This window comes from Canis lupus, chromosome 16 (genome assembly GCF_003254725.2).
Source record: "Canis lupus dingo isolate Sandy chromosome 16, ASM325472v2, whole genome shotgun sequence".
NCBI lineage: Eukaryota > Metazoa > Chordata > Mammalia > Carnivora > Canidae > Canis > Canis lupus.
In genome coordinates this window covers 59,203,212-59,220,461 of record NC_064258.1, presented here as the reverse complement: position 1 = coordinate 59,220,461, position 17,250 = coordinate 59,203,212, and the positions used below count along the sequence as shown (strand labels likewise).

At 40.8% G+C, this 17,250-nt stretch overlaps 1 protein-coding gene and 1 non-coding gene across 2 annotated transcripts in view; one reads left to right on the top strand and one right to left on the bottom strand.

Annotated features, from left to right (window-relative positions):
• Positions 1-17,250, bottom strand: part of CSMD1 (CUB and Sushi multiple domains 1) — a 1,869,137-nt gene that overhangs the window by 486,814 nt on the left and 1,365,073 nt on the right. The window lies entirely within an intron of this gene.
• LOC112659189 (U6 spliceosomal RNA) lies at positions 6,040-6,142 on the top strand. The gene has a single exon (XR_003136259.1). It is a non-coding gene; the product is annotated as a U6 spliceosomal RNA (small nuclear RNA).

Here is a 17,250-nt window from a genome sequence, read left to right as displayed (position 1 = left end):
TCGTCCATTAGCACTTGGCACAAACCTGGTTAGAAATCCGGGATTCAATAAACGCTTCTTAATTAATTCAACATCCTCCTCTCCCATATTTCATCATTGGTGTTGCTTTTATTTTTCCTGAATGTAGAATAATGAGTATTTCTTCCATTAAAGCTGTTTATTTACTAAGGGTAATGATGTAGTCTGACATTTATCATATCCTCGTTAGACAGAAGTTCACGAGACACTGTGCTAAGCACTTTTTATGCTTAGGATGCAAAACTGGTGGCCATATGGCTTAATCCTACCTGCATAGTTTAAAAAGCAGAGTGTTTCAAGTTTCTGAGCCAACACTTGGAAACGAGGATCACACATGAAATTCTAGATTAACAACTTCCCTTGAAATAGGAGATGGGGCACCTGGGGGGCTCAGTGGTTGTCCGCCTTTGGCTCAGGTTCTGACCCGAGATCGAGTCCCGCGTCGGGCTCCCCGCAGGGAGCCTGCTTCTCCCTCTGCCTGTGTCTCTCCCTCCTTCTCTCTGTGTCTCTCATGAATAAATAAATAAAAATTTTTGTATAAAAGGAACTACTAGGAGGTGGGCTGAGCGGAGCCTACGTAGCATCCCACATGGCAACCACACCCGGAATAGATGTACCAGCCCATCCGTAGGCAGCCAGCCCGGCCTCATCCCCTCCAGCACCACAGCGAAGCCCGCGAGGATCTGTCGCGGCGGCCACAGGCAGCCCATCAGCGGCTCCCCCCCTGCTCCCCCAGAGCCGCCACGCCTCCCCTCTGGCACTGGGGACCTGGTGGCCTCTCGCCTGGAACGCTCCGATGTCTGTTCCTGCCCCGGCCACAGAGGGTTCTGCACACGGCCGTCACGGAAATCTTCCTAAGGTTCCAAATTAGCCAAAGCACCCTCCTTCCAGGAACGCTGCAGTAGCCTTCCCGCGATGAGGATAAATTCCAAAGACTTCGCGCAGCCTTCGAGGCAGCTGTCACCCCGCCGTCAGGGAGCAGCTTCTCACACAATCCTACCCGACCTGTCTGTCGCCCTACCCCTGCAGTAACGCTGTGTCTGTCCTTCCCACCTCCTCTGGGTTAGGGCCTTGGCACTTGCTGATGTCTCTGCCTGCAGCTTCCCCACCAGGCCACCGCCTGCTCATCACCAACCCTTCACCCTTTCTCTCCGAAGACCCCCATGCCTAACACAGGTGACACAGCCCTGCTCCTTCCCTGTAGGCTTTGCTCCGTCCCTGGGTTTAGCTTCTTGACAAGATGCGTGTTATTTGTTTGCAGGCTGACATCTTTACCCACCAGATTACAAGTTCCAATGACTGGATATTTGTGTGTCCGAATCTCTATTTCCGGTGCTTAAAGCAGCGCAGAGCTCATAGCAAGAGGACCACACATAAGTCGCATATGAACGGCTCCTGGAAAGAGTCTCTCCTTCCACCTGCCAGTGAGAGTCTGGCTCTGAGGCCACGCAACTTGCTCACAAGTTGAATTCAAGCAGCCCTACCGAACCCCAAATCTTCAAAGCTGCTTTCACTGTACCTCACCATTGGGTCATCTTGTCACACACTCATGAGTCAAATAAAGCTTGGGATTGTGACATGAAATTAAAGATAGACAACACTCTGAAAATAAGAGGGTCTGGCCCTTCTTTATTACAAAGGAAAAAGGAGAGAAAATACCCATAGAAAATGATGGAAAACTCAAGTTGTGTCAAGCTACCTTGAGAACCCAGTGGACAATTTCACCAACCTGTTAGAAAGTGATTTCCTTTAAATCAGCCTCAAAACACCTCATGCCCAGATGGTAACGCTCCTGTTCTATGTACCTTGTTCCTAGACCCAGCAAGCACCTTCTCAATCATTCTGACATGTGCATCGGAAACACCATAGCGCCATGCTGTAGTGATCCCTGCTTCGTACAGCACCGTGTTCTCTTCTTCTTTTTTTTTTTTTAATAATAAATTTATTTTTTATTGGTGTTCAATTTGCCAACATACAGAATACGGTGTTCTCTTCTAAATGGACTTTTCCCTGGTTTGAGTTGCCTGTAAACTTGTTTGCTGCAGACAGAGGTTTCACACTTGGAAATTAAGCCGAATGGCAGGCAGCACGATGACAGCTTAGTTTTGAAAAAAAAAAAAAATGCCTTCCCCCAGTGTTTCAGGCTTATTAAGCTCTGAATTTTAACCAACATCTCCTGATTTCACTTACAAACAAAGCAATGCTCTCATTTGGCAACACAGGAGAGGGAGTTAATTAAATTAGGTACTAACAGTTTTTGTTATAAGTACCTGGAGCTTTTGCATCACGTTGGTGCTATACGCTGAATCTCTTTAAAAACAAAAACCTTATTTTTAGACACAGCTTTAACACCACTTTGTAAAGTTGAAATTTGTTCCTAATCATCTACTTCTGCATTTGTGCACACATATTATTTATTTTACTTTGCCCCACATCCTTTTAAGAAAATCAACTAGACTTTTTTATTTCCTATGGAAATCCCTTTAGAGTTACATCATTATGAAGCATTCTAATCCTAAGGGTTCTGACTGACCTTAACATCCATACTTAGTTCTTATTAATCGACTGGTATTTGTCAGGTACTGGTCTAAGCTCTTTAGTATTATTTTTCTTTTTTTTTTCAGCTTATTGAGATATAATTGGCACACAAAATCTGCACATAATTAATACATAAAATTTAATGAGTTTGGTCATATGCACGCACTCATGTTGTTATCACCACAATCAAAGTAATAGACATTTCCATCGCCTCCAAAAGTATCCTTATTCTCAACCCCCCCCCTTCTTTGCAGGAAAAATACTTAATTTGAGATCTACTCTCTCAATAAATTTTTATGTATCCAATATCTTGTTGTTAACTATGAGAACTATGCTGTATAGCAGATCTCAGAAACATACTGATAATTGTATAATGATAATGTATAATGATAATTTCATACCCATTGAACAAGAACTGTCCATGTCATCCTCCCCCAATCCATAATAATCACCATATTGTCTATTTCTATACTTTTGACTATTTTAAATGCCTCATGTAAGAGGAATCATGCATTATTCACAATAGTTAATATATGGAAACAATCCATTCATATGCATGGGCATATGAATGAGTAAAGACGGCACAGTCTATCCATACAACAAAATATTATTTAGCCTTAAGAGAAGGAAATCCTGCCATTTGCAACAACATGGATGGACCTGGAAGACATTATGTTTAAGTAAAATACATCAGTCACCTCAGTTCTTTAGCTTTATTTTTACCCTCACAACTCTGAAGGTAAGTATTCTATGATGGTTCATTCCACAGGTGCTTTTGAGCATCTGCTATGAACTAAACAAAGTTCATGGATTGGTTGTACGATAGTGAGTGAAACAGACACAGCCCTGCCCTTATTTGCCTTGTAGGGCAGAGTCAGAACCAACAAACAAATCAATGACTGTTTGCACGTCCCTTGGTGGCCGGACCAGGGATAAACACCAATCCAGTGTAATGGGTATAGAAGAAAGGAGGTGTTTGCTCCCAGACAAGGCTTCACACAGACCAACAGCACATGGCCAGTAAGCCTGCACATACCTGAGAGGAGATCATTTCAGACAGAGAAGGCAAAGGCACTGAGGCAGAGTGTGCTTTGTGTGTTTGAGAAACTGCAAGGACACTGATGAGCTGGGGCAGTGTGGCGCTGGAGCACCAGGGCATGAGATCAAGGAATGATGGGGGAAGTTTATGCAGAGCCTTGAAGAACATCATTAGGACTTTTGATTTTTTACCAAGACGGATGACAAGTCACTGGAGGGTTTCGAGCAGAAGAGTGATGTGCAGTAACTTTTAAAAGAATCACTCCAGTTTCTGTGTGGAGCATAAACTGAACAGGGGCAAAAACAGAAGTAAGAAAATAAGTTAGGAGAGAACTGCAATAATTTGTGCAAGCATGAGGGTCGCTGAGACCTCTGTTGCGATTAACAATAGAAGTGGTGGAAAGGTGGACACTGGCTATGATGGGTCGAGTATCTCTATGCATTTGCTGACAGATGCGGGGTTTGAGAGAGAAAGTAGAGTTAAAAATAGCTATTAAGTGTTTTAGCCTAAATAGCTGAAAGAGAGAAATTGCCATTTTCCAAGAAGAAAATAGCAGAACCAGGTTTTGGAGAGAAAATCTAGGCCTGTTTTGGACACATTATGTTTGAAATGCCTATTGAACATACAAGTAGAGATGTCAAATAGACAATCAGATGTATGCACGTGGAGTTCAGAGCAGTTATCTGACTCGAGAAATTTTTGCAAGAGGTCCACCTATAGATTATCGTATTTCAACCTACAGATAGAATGAATATCGATGGGAAAAGAGCAGACCCTGAGTTGTGCAACATTCAAGGGTGAAGGGCGCCAAGTGGCATCAGCGAAGGCACTGAGGAGGCAAGAGAGTCAGGAGGCGAACCAACAAGGGGTGTCGAAGTCGGCAGTGAAGGCGGTGTTCAGAGAGGAAGGCATGATCAGCTGCGTCAAGGGCTAAGGACAGGTCAAGGTGTATGACTGAGTACGGGCCAGCAAATCTGACTCCCTGGCCAGAGACTGTGGACCTGCCTAGAGCCAGTTTGGTGCAGTGTGGGGGAAGAGCAGAACCTTGACCGAGATGGGAGCAAGGAGGACCAGGGAAGGCTTGGACATAGGTAATAAAGCCAACTTTTAATATAGTTTTTTTTTTCCCCCCTAAAGAGAAAGAAACAATTGTAAGAAGGGGATTCCAGAAATGTATTAGTCCAAGACGTCCTACATCTCTAGTTAGTAAAATATAAATATGGATATCTTTGTGAATAAGTATCACTTTATACATAATCTAAAAGTTTTTAAAATACCTTACTTCTCTTCACTGTCATATGTCACCTTGATCCTTCTGTGTTTTTTTTTTTTTTTTCCTCCCTCAGAGAAATTTATCAGGGTAGTTTGAAGTTTACTTCAATAAATAAGTAAATAATAAATCAATAAACTTAATTTCAAAATATACTATTTTGTGAAAATGATCTATATTTAGACCTTAACATATAACAAACCCTAGTAAATTATCTCTGACTTGTTATTTGTAATCTGCTATAGTGAATGGCCCCATTCTTAGCACTAAGTAGGAGATAAAATAATGTATGTGTGTGTATGTGTACATAAATGTTAATATTCATCTGTGCTTTTTAAAATTTTTTTTATGATTTATTTGTTTGAGCAAGAGAAAAAGAGAGAGAGCAAGGGCTGGTAATGAGGGACAAAGAGAGTCTAAAGCAGACTCTGTGCTGAGTGCAGAGCCCAGCGCAGGGCTCCACCTCATGATCCAGTGATTGTGACCTGAGCTGAAACCAAAAGTCAGACCTTAACCCACTGCTACATCCAGGTCCCCCGTGTGATTTTTTTTTTTTTTTAATTTTAATGAGTAAGCCGGTCATAAGGATTCTCAAGTGCCTTTTGTTCTTAGTATTCTGTGATTCTTAAGTAAAATTATAGGTTTTTTAATGATATTTAATAGTCTTTTTACAAAGAAAAATCTGTAAAACATAAATAGCCACTTTTCTCAGAAAAAATATATTCTCACGAATTTATAAGTCAAAATGGATTAGTCTCACATTTAACAACATAATATTTAAACCATCCTGGCAGAAAAGACTACATAGCTGTATTCCTTAATTAAAAGACAATTTATTTCAACAATGGAGAATTATTTTTTTATTGGAAGATTTATTTGTTTGAGAGAGAGTGTGTGTATCATGAGTGAAGCGGGGGGTGTGCAGAGGAAGAGAATCTTCAAGCAGACTCCCTGCTCAGCTTGGAGCCCTACACAGGGTCAACCTCATGACCCCGAGATCATGACCTGTGGTGAAACCAAGAGTCAACACTTAAGCAACTGAGCCACCCAGGTGCCCAAACAACAGGGAGTTATATAGAATGAGAGAGAGCGTATACGTGTGTGTGTGTGTGTGTGTGTGTGTGTAAGGCTTAATTTATCAGCTCAATATGTTGTATTTTCATACATTTTGTGTATGCTTTAGCAGCACATTTATTAAAATTGGAATAACCAAGAGAAGACTAGCACGGTCCCTGAACAAAGATGACAGGCACATCCATGAAATGTTCTATATTCTCTTTATGAACAAAAACAAGAAGTTTGATGAGAAACTAGAAGAAACTACCAATCATCAAAACAGAGAAGCAAAAACTTCTACAGTTGAAATGTACAATAATTGATATAAAGAATTCAATCATTTTAGAAGTAGACTTGACCATGAGAAGAAACAGCAAGTTGAAGGATAGGGCCCTGGAAATCATCCAATCAGAGGAACAAAAAGATAAAAGATGAAAAAGAGCAAAGAAAGCCTATTGAAATTATGGAACACATAATTGAACCATTACCCAAGCATACTCCTTGTTTTGTTTTTTTTTTTAAAGATTTTATTTATTTGTTGATGAGAGAGGGAGAGAGAGAGAGACAGAGACAGAGACAGAGATACAGGCAGAGGGAGAAGCAGGCTCCATGCACTGGGAGCCCGATGTGGGATTCGATCCCGGGTCTCCAGGATCACTCCCTGGGCTGAAGGCAGCGCTAAACCGCTGAGCCACTCGGGCTGCCCACTCCTTGGTTTTAATGGGAAATGCCTCAAAAAATTTTAATTCGAAGAAGAAAAAAAAATTATACACATGGAAATTCCAAGGGAAAAGAAAGAGAATGGGCCAGAAAGTATATAAAGAGCAATAATGGCCAAAAGCTTCCTGAACCTGAGGAGATAAATGGATATGTAGATCCACGAGGCCCAATGGACCCCAACAAGGTTGCACTTGAATAGGGCTACCCCAAGACACATTATAATTATACTGTCAAAAGTCAGCAAGAGAAAGGAAGGGAGTTACATGTAAAAGTACTCCCAGGAGAACAAACTGAGCCCAAATTTAGTGGAGGAAGAAATAATAAAGATTATTTAAAGCATAGAGATAAATGAAATAGAGAACAGGAAAACAGTAGAAAACATTAACCAAACCAAGAGTTGGTTCTTTGAAATGATAAGCTGACAAACCCCTAGCTAGGCTCACCAAGGGAAGAAAAGACTCAAATTAAAAAAAAAAAAAAAAAATACAGGGATCCCTGGGTGGTGCAGCGGTTTAGCGCCTGCCTTTGGCCCAGGGCGCGATCCTGGAGACCCGGGATCGAATCCCACATCGGGCTCCCGGTGCATGGAGCCTGCTTCTCCCTCGGCCTGTGTCTCTGCCTCTCTCTCTCTCTCTCTCTGTGTGACTATCATAAATAAACAAAAATTTAAAAAAATACAAATGCCAGAAGGGAAATTACAACTTATGCTTCATAGATACAGAGGATTGTAAAAGGTTACTATGAACAATTATACAGTAGAAGCTGGACAACCTAAGAAGAAATGGAAAATACATAGAAATCTACAATTTAGAAGACTGAATCAGGAAGAAATTGAAAACTTAACCAATTGATATTAGCAGGATACTGAATCAGGAATCCAAAATCTCCCAACAAAGAAAAGACCAGGACAGATGGCCTCACTGGTGAATTTTACCAAATGTTGAAAGAAGAATTAACATGAATCTGACCGAAACTCTTCCAAAAAACTAAAGAGGAGAAAAGACTCTTAAACTCATTGTATGAGGCCAACAACTTGATACTAAAACCAGAAAAGCAGACTCCTAGAAAAGAGAACTAGAGGTCTTATATATTTGGATCAAAAATTTTGCTTATTAGATGATCTTGTTTTCTGATTAAAATATAGGTAGTCTCAGATTTTAATGGCTTTCAATTCAATATGTGACTACAAATTGGCCTCTGGAAAGTTGGAATTAATTTTTCCATAGAATCAACACTCAGCTAGGGCTGGGTGCCCGGCCTGGTCCTCGCAGGGCGTTGTAATTCATATACGACTCACCGGGGCATACTGGACCCACGCAGCATCCCCAGGCATGCTTTCTATACTGTGCACACACCTGCTTCTCATGGAAAACATACTCCTTGGTTTTAATGGGAAATGCCTCAAGAAATTTTAATTCCAAGAAGCAACCCAATATTTTCCCCTGAAATTCCATATGTATGCCATGGTTCAGTTATGAGTAACAAAGAGCTTTATTTCTTGATAAGGAGCCCCGTAGATTCAGAAACAAAAGACTGATGGGATTCTGGAATCAGGGGCTGGGAATTCCCAGTTTCAGGCAAAGGAGGAGCTTTGTTTTGTGGTGGCCAAAATGGTAGCTCTGCACCAGTGGGGGCCAGGAGAAACCTAGTACTTCTGCTACAGAGTAAATATATTTCATAGTATCTAATTTATATATATATAATAATTTACACATATAATTATATAAAATATGTAAATATATACTATTTTTATATATTATAAATATAATATATTATATATTATATTATATTTATAATATACTATCTATTATATATAATTATATATATAAAATATATACACATATATATGTATATATTTTACAAAGGCACTTGTGGGCCCTCAAAGAAATGTCTGAAGAAACAATCTCTCCCTCCGACTCCCACCTGCAGCATCCTATTAGTTTCACCTTCTAAATAACTCTCAAATCTATATCTTCCTTTTGACTCTCACTTAATTCATTTGAATCACCAGCATACCTAGCTTGGAACTGTTCAATACCCGGGTTTCCTTAATTGGCAAGCACAGGAGGTGGCTCTGTGAAACTGCTGTTTTGAACCTCACCTACTACACGCGGCTGATGCTCCCGGTGATGAACAGACTGAGAGATCCATTAGTGATTCTGTAAGTGGAAGTGCCCCCAGGTGAGCACAGAGTGAGGCTCTCTTCATTTGGCCGGATCTATTCGTGATTTCCGACGTGAGGCTGGGAGGGTGCTGGTAAACCGAGAGCTGTATTGATGCTGTCCCCTTCCTTCCCAAATTATCACCCCAAATTTCCCTTAAGTGGCTGAGTGACTTATAAAGGTAAATAAGATCCATTTTGCAATAAATTAATAACACAAACATTTCATTGTAAAGAAAAAAAAATTACGCACCTTCACCCAACTGGCCTCACACATTGATGCTGCGGTATAGACTGTAAAGTGTGACTCGTGCAGAGGGCCAGGTAAATGCTACTGGGACGTTTTTATATTTTCACGATCTGCTTATTTCATGGTGTGTGGTGCCCTGCGGTTTTATGCTTTATCACTACCGATGTCAGGCACGCATCCCTGATGGACCAACGTGGCAATTTCTAAAGATGCGGTGTGAAGCGCAAGAGTTTTCTAGGTGTACAGGCAATTCTGATAAGGTTAGTGATAAAGAATTACAATCTTCTGAATCATCTCACTGCACTAAGGTCACACGCAACACAAAAGGAATTCTGTCGTTCCCATGAAAACCACTTGTGGGTTTTACATGGGAAATCGAAGTTCTCCCGTCCGCTGTGCATCGCAAGTGGAAGACAACTTACAAACGCAGCGCAGGCTCGGGTGGAATTGAAGACACTTAACTGCAAATCACAGTCACTCAACGTGTAATGGTGCTGATTATTTTAAGCAGCTACTGGAATCGAAAATAGAGTAAAGCTTTTGCTGAGAAGCAAGAAGTCACACTTGTGAAAAGGCTCAGGAAGCCAGTCACTTAGAGGCAGAATTTATTGACCAGGAAAGGTAAAGTCACACAGTTGGTGAAACTTCAGTAACGTGGCATGAAAACTTGGAGTGGGTGTACAGTGGGAATTCCCAGATACGATGCAGCACGATGAGCGGGAATAGATCTGCTCCCCGCAGGATCACTCAGCACACTGATGACGCGTCCCTGTTCTATGAAACAGCTTTTCCGTCAAGGTAACAGTCAAAAGATCTCACAAAAATGATGGTAAAAATTTAAGAAAAAAAAAAAAAAGCTTTCTGCTATAAGTCGGTGCTTTAAAAAGGCAAAGACCAAGATGTATTTCATGATTTGTTTCTCTGTCCAGAAACAAAAGATCTTGGAGAAACGGTATTAGCATCTGTACAGACACCGTCAATTGTTGACCTCCTGCAAGGCTTTGCCTTGTCGCTGAAACCAACAACAAACAAAAACAAACAAACAAAAAAACCCTATTTATTGTCACAACGCGTGATTTGCTTCACAGCGAGGTACTTGGTGAAAAGCTTTTGAACAATGCTCTAAGAAATAATGAACTTTGTAAGATAGAGTTTCAGAATATTCCAAGGCAAAGACCATTAGGGAAAGATGCAGAAGTGAGTGTTATCGGTCATTTTTCATCAAGTGAACCTGTTAAAGAGGTTTTCTCAGCCCCGTGGAGAAAGGGATTGGGTTTTAAGTGGTAATATTATTGAATTTAAAAGGCAATTGGAACATTGGAGAAACCAGGTTGCAAAGGGAAATCCTGAACCGTTTCCAGGGCTGCTGGCGTTTAGGACAGGGAAGGCTATCAGACCCCTCCCGTGTTTTTCAAACCTCCTCGGAAGAGCTGCAGAATGGGACGGACTAGTGTTTCCCCCTGTTCGCAGAAGTGGGCGGGACGGTGAGGAACCCGGTCTCTGAACCTCCGTTCAGCTGGAGCGCGGGACTTTGAAGGAAGAGGAGGAGCAGGGCGCGGAGCTGCGGCCTGGTACCCTTGCCCCTGCCCAGGTTCTTGGGGTGCGAGACAGGAATATCCAGCCGTGTCTAAGAAAGCAGGGGCCCCTTGGCTGCAGTGTGAATCTCTGACAAGTGTGAGCAGGCTTCTTGTTTTCAAGCATCAGGAATGAAGACAGACACTCTCCTTTCAGTAAAAAAATGAATTTCATGTGTGCTTAGATAAGTTTTATTTATTTTTTTAATAATGAATTTATTTGTTATTGGTGTTCAATTTGCCAACATACAGAATAACACCCAGTGCTCATCCCGTCAAGTGCCAGTTTAGATAAGTTTAGATAAGTTTTAAACTGAGAACATAATACTGTGCAGCAAAAAAGCACAATTTTCACATGAAAGAGATACACTTGATTTTTGTGTTTGTACTTATAAAATCCCTGCTTGTTAGGTGTATCTAGATCTATAAGAGAGCAGGAGGCCAACAGCTGCATATATTTCTCTACTGTCATCCAGGTATCCGTGCTTGATCATATCATGCAATGAGAAAATAGTTTTTTTTTTTTGAATCTTGTACAAAATTGTACTTTAGGCTCTATTTCTATTCTTGCTGACTTACTAGTTAGATAGTAACTTCACTATTTCACATTATTAATAAACTTGAGTTTGTGAATAATATAATTTAAATATATGTACTACTTTTATTTAAGTCAAATCCACCAAGCTTACCTTTATGAAAGAAAAACATTCTATTTTGCCTTAAGCCAGTTACTTAAAAGAAACGTACTAGGTTTTTCTTGCAGGCGTTTAACATTTATGATGATAACAAAAGTAAGCTCGAGAAATGTGAACAAAGATTTCCTTCATTTTCTTTTATAGAGTTTGACAAAAAGTTGAGTTTTTTGTTTTGTTCTAAAGACAGAAAAATACTGTGACAAATGCTATATGCCACACAGCACGTCTCCTTAGCATCTTTTACAATAGAAATTTGTGATAACTCTGGCCTAGTTGATGAAGGTTTTTTTTTTTTTTTTTTTAAAGGAACATTAAAGACAAGATGGAAAATGATTTTATATTCTCTGTTCAGAGGGAGAACCACCCCAAAAGAATAGGCCCCTCCCCTAGGCTGGCCAGGAGGAAGAAGCACACAGCCAACGCCACGCGTCCCCTGAGGAACGCGCCCATCAATGCCTCACCGCCACCCGGGAGCTGTCCTCCGCCCAGGGGTGCTGGAGGCCCTGCGGCTGGAAATCACCTCAACTCTCCCTCCAGGGGGGACTGAGAAGGGCTCCCCGCCCCTCCTATGACACACGTCTTCCCCTATGCTCCACCAGACAATAATAATAACAACAACAACAATAACTGATGGAGTTCTTTCCATGCCTGACCTCCTCTCCTGGCTCCTCACTCTTCACCACGCACGTCCCCTTGTTAGGAGGGCAGGCATGCCTGCCAGTGCCAGCGTTCCCGGGAGCCCCAGTCGGGTGGCATCCAGCCTCCGTCCTGGGGCGACATCTGCCCTTCCAGACCCTTCCCTGTGGACCTGAGCGCTGCTTCCTCATCTTCCCAGGGGAGATCTGATGTCCTGAGGGCGTCTCCACCCCTCCCTCTGCTCCCCCGCCTGCCTACGTCTCTGCTTTCCTCCTAGGCCAGGGGTCTGCAAGCTGCAGTCCACGCGCCAAATCCAGCCTGTGCCAGGTTCCCTGCGGCCCCCCTAGCAGTGGTTTCTACGTTCTTTAAAGAGCTGTGGGAGAAACACAAAGCAAGTATGGCCGAGACGGTGCACGGCCTGAGAAGCCACGACGTGTACTATGGCGTCCTCGGCGGGGGAAGGTTTGCTAACCCCTGTTCTAGGTCCTGCGGTCTCTGAGGGTGAGAGCCAGGCCCTGCACCACCCGGGCCTGAGCACACTGAATACATAAATAAAGGACTGACTGCATTTCCTGAAGGAAAAAGACACACAGGTGAAGTAAGCAGATTTCTTAAACCTGGATATAGGGAGTCAATACATGTTTCTGAGGTTATTTAAGTGCTCTCATTCTTACATTTCACTATAATTTTCCTTATTTTGGTTGAAGGAGTTCTCGGTAAAAGGCTAGATAGGAGAATATGAGAGAAAAGGCATGAAGGTATCCAGTGAAACCATGAGATGCAACAGCAAGACCATCCCTCCAGATACCCAATCCCTCCCTAAGCCTGGGGGTCATGTTCTATTTTTCTGGTTCTTTTCTTTCCCATATCTAAGCATCAGCAAGTCTTCTGAAGTCTCTTCCTTTAGAATGTGTCCCAAACCTTACCACCCACCACTTCTGCCCTCGCCCATTCAATCCAGCCACACTGGCTTTTCTGTTGCTCCTCACTTATGTCAAATACACTCCTACCACAGGACCTTGGTAGTGCCTACACTAACCTCCCCTCTCCTTCCTCCAACCCCACATCTTCCAGGGCTCAGCTCAGGAGACAGCCCTGCATGGATACATCACATCTAACATCCACGACCTTGACCTTCAGCAACCTCTGTCCCTTTGCTCAATTTTATTGGTTAATTTGCTTGTTTGTTTGCTTTTTGTGGCTACCATCAGTACCTGTCCTGAGCACCACTGCAACCCTAGCCCCAGACAGTTGACATGCAGACTCTCCATGAATGTTGCAAATAAGTGATGGGCAAATAAGCAGATAAAGAGGGCACACCTACTACGTGTGCAGATGTTGCAAATCTCTGCTTCCCTTGTTAGAACTGCAGGATAACATCATACCCCCGAGCCCCTCCTTACATCACTACTCGCTTCTCGGTGTGAACACAGAGAGACCTGTCTCTCAGGACGCTCCGGACACCTGTCTGTCAGGATGGACCTGTTCCTAATTTAAACACCTGTCTCACTCTCCTTCTAGGGCTGCATAGTGGTTAAAGAGGTAGACTTTACCTCTTTGTGAATCAGTTTCCTCACCTTTAAGAAAAAAACATTAATTACAGAGCCTATGACATAGATTATTTAAGGATTCAGTAAATAGTAAACATAATTTCTATTTCTAAAACCTGTTCATTTCTTAAGCAATATTAGCGAATATCTTTTTTTTTTTTTTCTGTTTTAGTGTCTCTCACTCCCATCCTTGAGATATTTGGACATTCAAATGAATAAATATGTATTATAAGCCAAAATACATCTTAAAATTTGTGAGCCTGAAAACTGATTGGCTTTAAGTCTTTGGGTGGATGTAGTGGTCAAGTGATCTAGGATGCTCTGGTTGAGGTGAAATACTCTGCCCTCTGGGAACCTGGGGGAACAAAATGGATTTTGCTGAACAGGCAGCTTTTGTGTCACCCGTCATTTCCTATTCATGACTTTAGTATTGGTAAATTGTTTTTAGATTTGTTTAATAATCGTGATAAAAGGGACTTTTGATAATATGTTTTGCTATTCACAGCTCAGGTTGATACTAAACCACACTGTGGTTTGTTATTCTAAGTCTATAGTTGTGACTGGTGCCAAGGATTATTCGCCCTAGCATATGACCTCCCCCCGTACTCAAGCCAGTGGCCACCTGGATCTGACACTCTCTGCCATGTGAGCATGTGCACAGGTGCCTCATGCCAGTCCACTTTCCAAATTCAGGACATGGTTTCAGATGTTGAAGGGTGAGGCTAGCCATTGTTGGGCCTGAAGACTTCAATCCCACAGAGGCAGTGCCAGGCCAAGTCTAAAATGGGAAAGATGTTTCATGGCAAAGGTTTGAATACAAAGAAGGGGATCTTGTGAACTCATGTTCTGAAGTGCTGGTAGGAATGGGGAAGCACCTGTGGAAAGAGCAGCTTTATGGGCACACTGGAATCCCTTCCAATTGCCAAGACATAGAGTTGTGGTTTCCCCAGGGAGGGCAGGGCTATCCACGGGGAAAAAGCCTTATCATTTCGAAGGAAGGATAGAGAACTACTAGAAACAAACAAACAAAAAATTGATGCAAAGCATGAAAACTGTATTTATCATTTATATGGTATAAGTGTTTTTTTTTTTTTAAACCGAGGTCAGCTCCCAGACTTGTAGTTTTTGCATATTTTGCAAATTCAAGAAGCTTACATCTCCACTACATTTTGAATGAAGTAGTATATGACAAATTAAAGGGTTCTCAAAAATGTCTTTTTATTTTTTTATGTTTTTAGATTTATTTACTTATTTGAGAGAGAGAGAGAGAGCATGAGCCATGGGGAGGGGCAGAGGGAGAGAATCTTGAAGCAGATTCCCCACAGAACAGGGAGCCTGACATGGGGCTCAATCTCACAACCCATGAGATCCCAACATGAGTCCAAACGAAGAGCCAGACACTTACTTAACCAACTGAGCCACCCATCACCCCTCAAAAATATCTTTTCATAAAGAGCATTTTTAGACAGTTATACAGGTCCCTCTAAACTGTGGTAACTTTTCTTTATGTATCTGGAAACTTTTCTAGTAGACTGCAAATATCTTCAGAAGAGGTTTAACCCTAGTAAAATAAAAGGAACTAGGGAGACATGTGCATGCTAAAACATGACATTTCATAATTTAAGAGGATTCAAGTACAGATCCATTCTGATGCGAGAATATTTACATTAACATATTCCACTCGTATAATCCTCATGTGCCTGCTGTTTTAGAGGATCAGATGATCTATGTAAACTGTACTTTTACTCCATTTGAATTTAATGTGCATAAAAAGCAATTCCACTGTATGCATCAATACAGAGATTTTTCATTAATTTTTAAAATCTATTGTATTTGCAATTAATAAAATTGTAAAATGATTTACTTATTTTAAATGGAAATTAATGATTTTTATTTATTGAAATTAGTGGAGGTAGAAAATGTATGCTGTATTGAAGACAGCACAGAAGACGGTTACCATTCCAGAAATAGTTTATGTCATATAGACACGCCTTTTACTATCTATCATGTGAAGTGATTTTTTTTTTAGATTTATTTATTTGAAAGACAGAAAGAGAGCAAGAGATTGAGCAGTGGGATGGGGCAGAGGGAGATAGAGAGGATCTCAAGGAGACTCCTGCTGAGTGCAGAGGTCTATAGGGATTGATCTCACAGATCTGAGATCATGATCTGATCCAAAATCAAGAGTGAGATGCTTAACTGACTGAGCCATCCGGGCGCCCCCTCATTTGAAGTGATTTTAAAGATGGACAGTAAAGAATTGAATATATTCAAGTAAAATAGATATATATGACTCCTAAAACCAACCAGACAACCAACGAACCAACCAACCAATAAATTATGGAAAGGAAAAAAAAAACAAAAAAGGACCTACTCTGAATGCCTTTCATCAGTGAGTAGAAGGTCAGGCTAAATGCAATGTAATATTAATTTATGGATACATGAGAATGTACTTAAAAACGCCCTGTACTAACATAGCAATATTTCAGATTCACAGGTATATGCCATCATCACAAGCTTGCTGAAATATGAGTATACTAGTCACTTTCTCTTCAGAGATTTTTATTTTAATTCGGGAGGTCATTAATTGCCTCTTCAGATAAATGACTTTATAAAACACAAAGTATGTGACACAGATAGCTGATTCATAACCTAATCTTATGTCTGCTTAGTGCCTTAGTTTCTTTACTATTATGAGAATTTATCAGAGAGACAAGATGCATCAGAAATGACAATACCATAGAGGCAGGATATCCATAGCAACCGAGACAATAGGAAGCTAATGGGGAAGGCGAGGTTGTTACTGTGATACTGACTTTGAGTAATCAACAATTATGACCCGGACTTTATTGGACCCATCACAGTAATAATGATGTCCGTTGCAGCATTGCTTATGAGAACAACATTTTGGAAATAACTGGAATATCTATGAACATGGAATGACTGAACAACTTTCTGTATTCCATACTTACGGATATTCCGAAGATATTAAAGGGGATAAAGTAGATGTAGATAAATAGATCTAGAGAAATGTTCATGTTTTATTAAATGAAAACAATAAGGACATTAATAATATTTGTATTTTCATTATATATGTGAATGTGTGTGTACATATATACATATTTATTTATATGCATACATAAACAATACCCAAATTTATATATTCACAGAAAATCACATTCCTATATAGTGGGGAAGAGAGAGAGTAGAATTCAATTTGTTCATATATTAAATACAGAATTTGGATGACATTTATTTTCTTTTTTATTTTTTGAAAACTGAAATGTACATTTATAATTTAGAATGATAGTATGTATACCCTTTCTTAAGGGTTGCATTATGAATTCTTTACTACTGTATCTAACTCTCATCTAGGTCAATGCTTTTCATAGAATAGATAAAATACAGAAGGACAGAGGATAGACGTGAAGTATTCTTTATGGGAGAAACAACTTGAGGCGGGAATGAGGATAATATTTTATTACAGAAGAACAATGAACAATGAAAGGAAAAGCCTGAAAAGAAGAAAGGCAGGCGAAGTGAGGGAAATGTGGAAATATTGGTCAAAGGGCACAAACTTTTGTTATGCAAGATGAATAATTCTGGAGATTTCCTGTATAGCACTGTGACCGTGGCAATGATACTGTGTTGCACACTTGAAACTTGCCAAGAGGGTAGATCTTATTTGCTCCCATAATTAAGGTAACTCAATTAATTTAAAAGAAAAGGTAACTATATGAGGT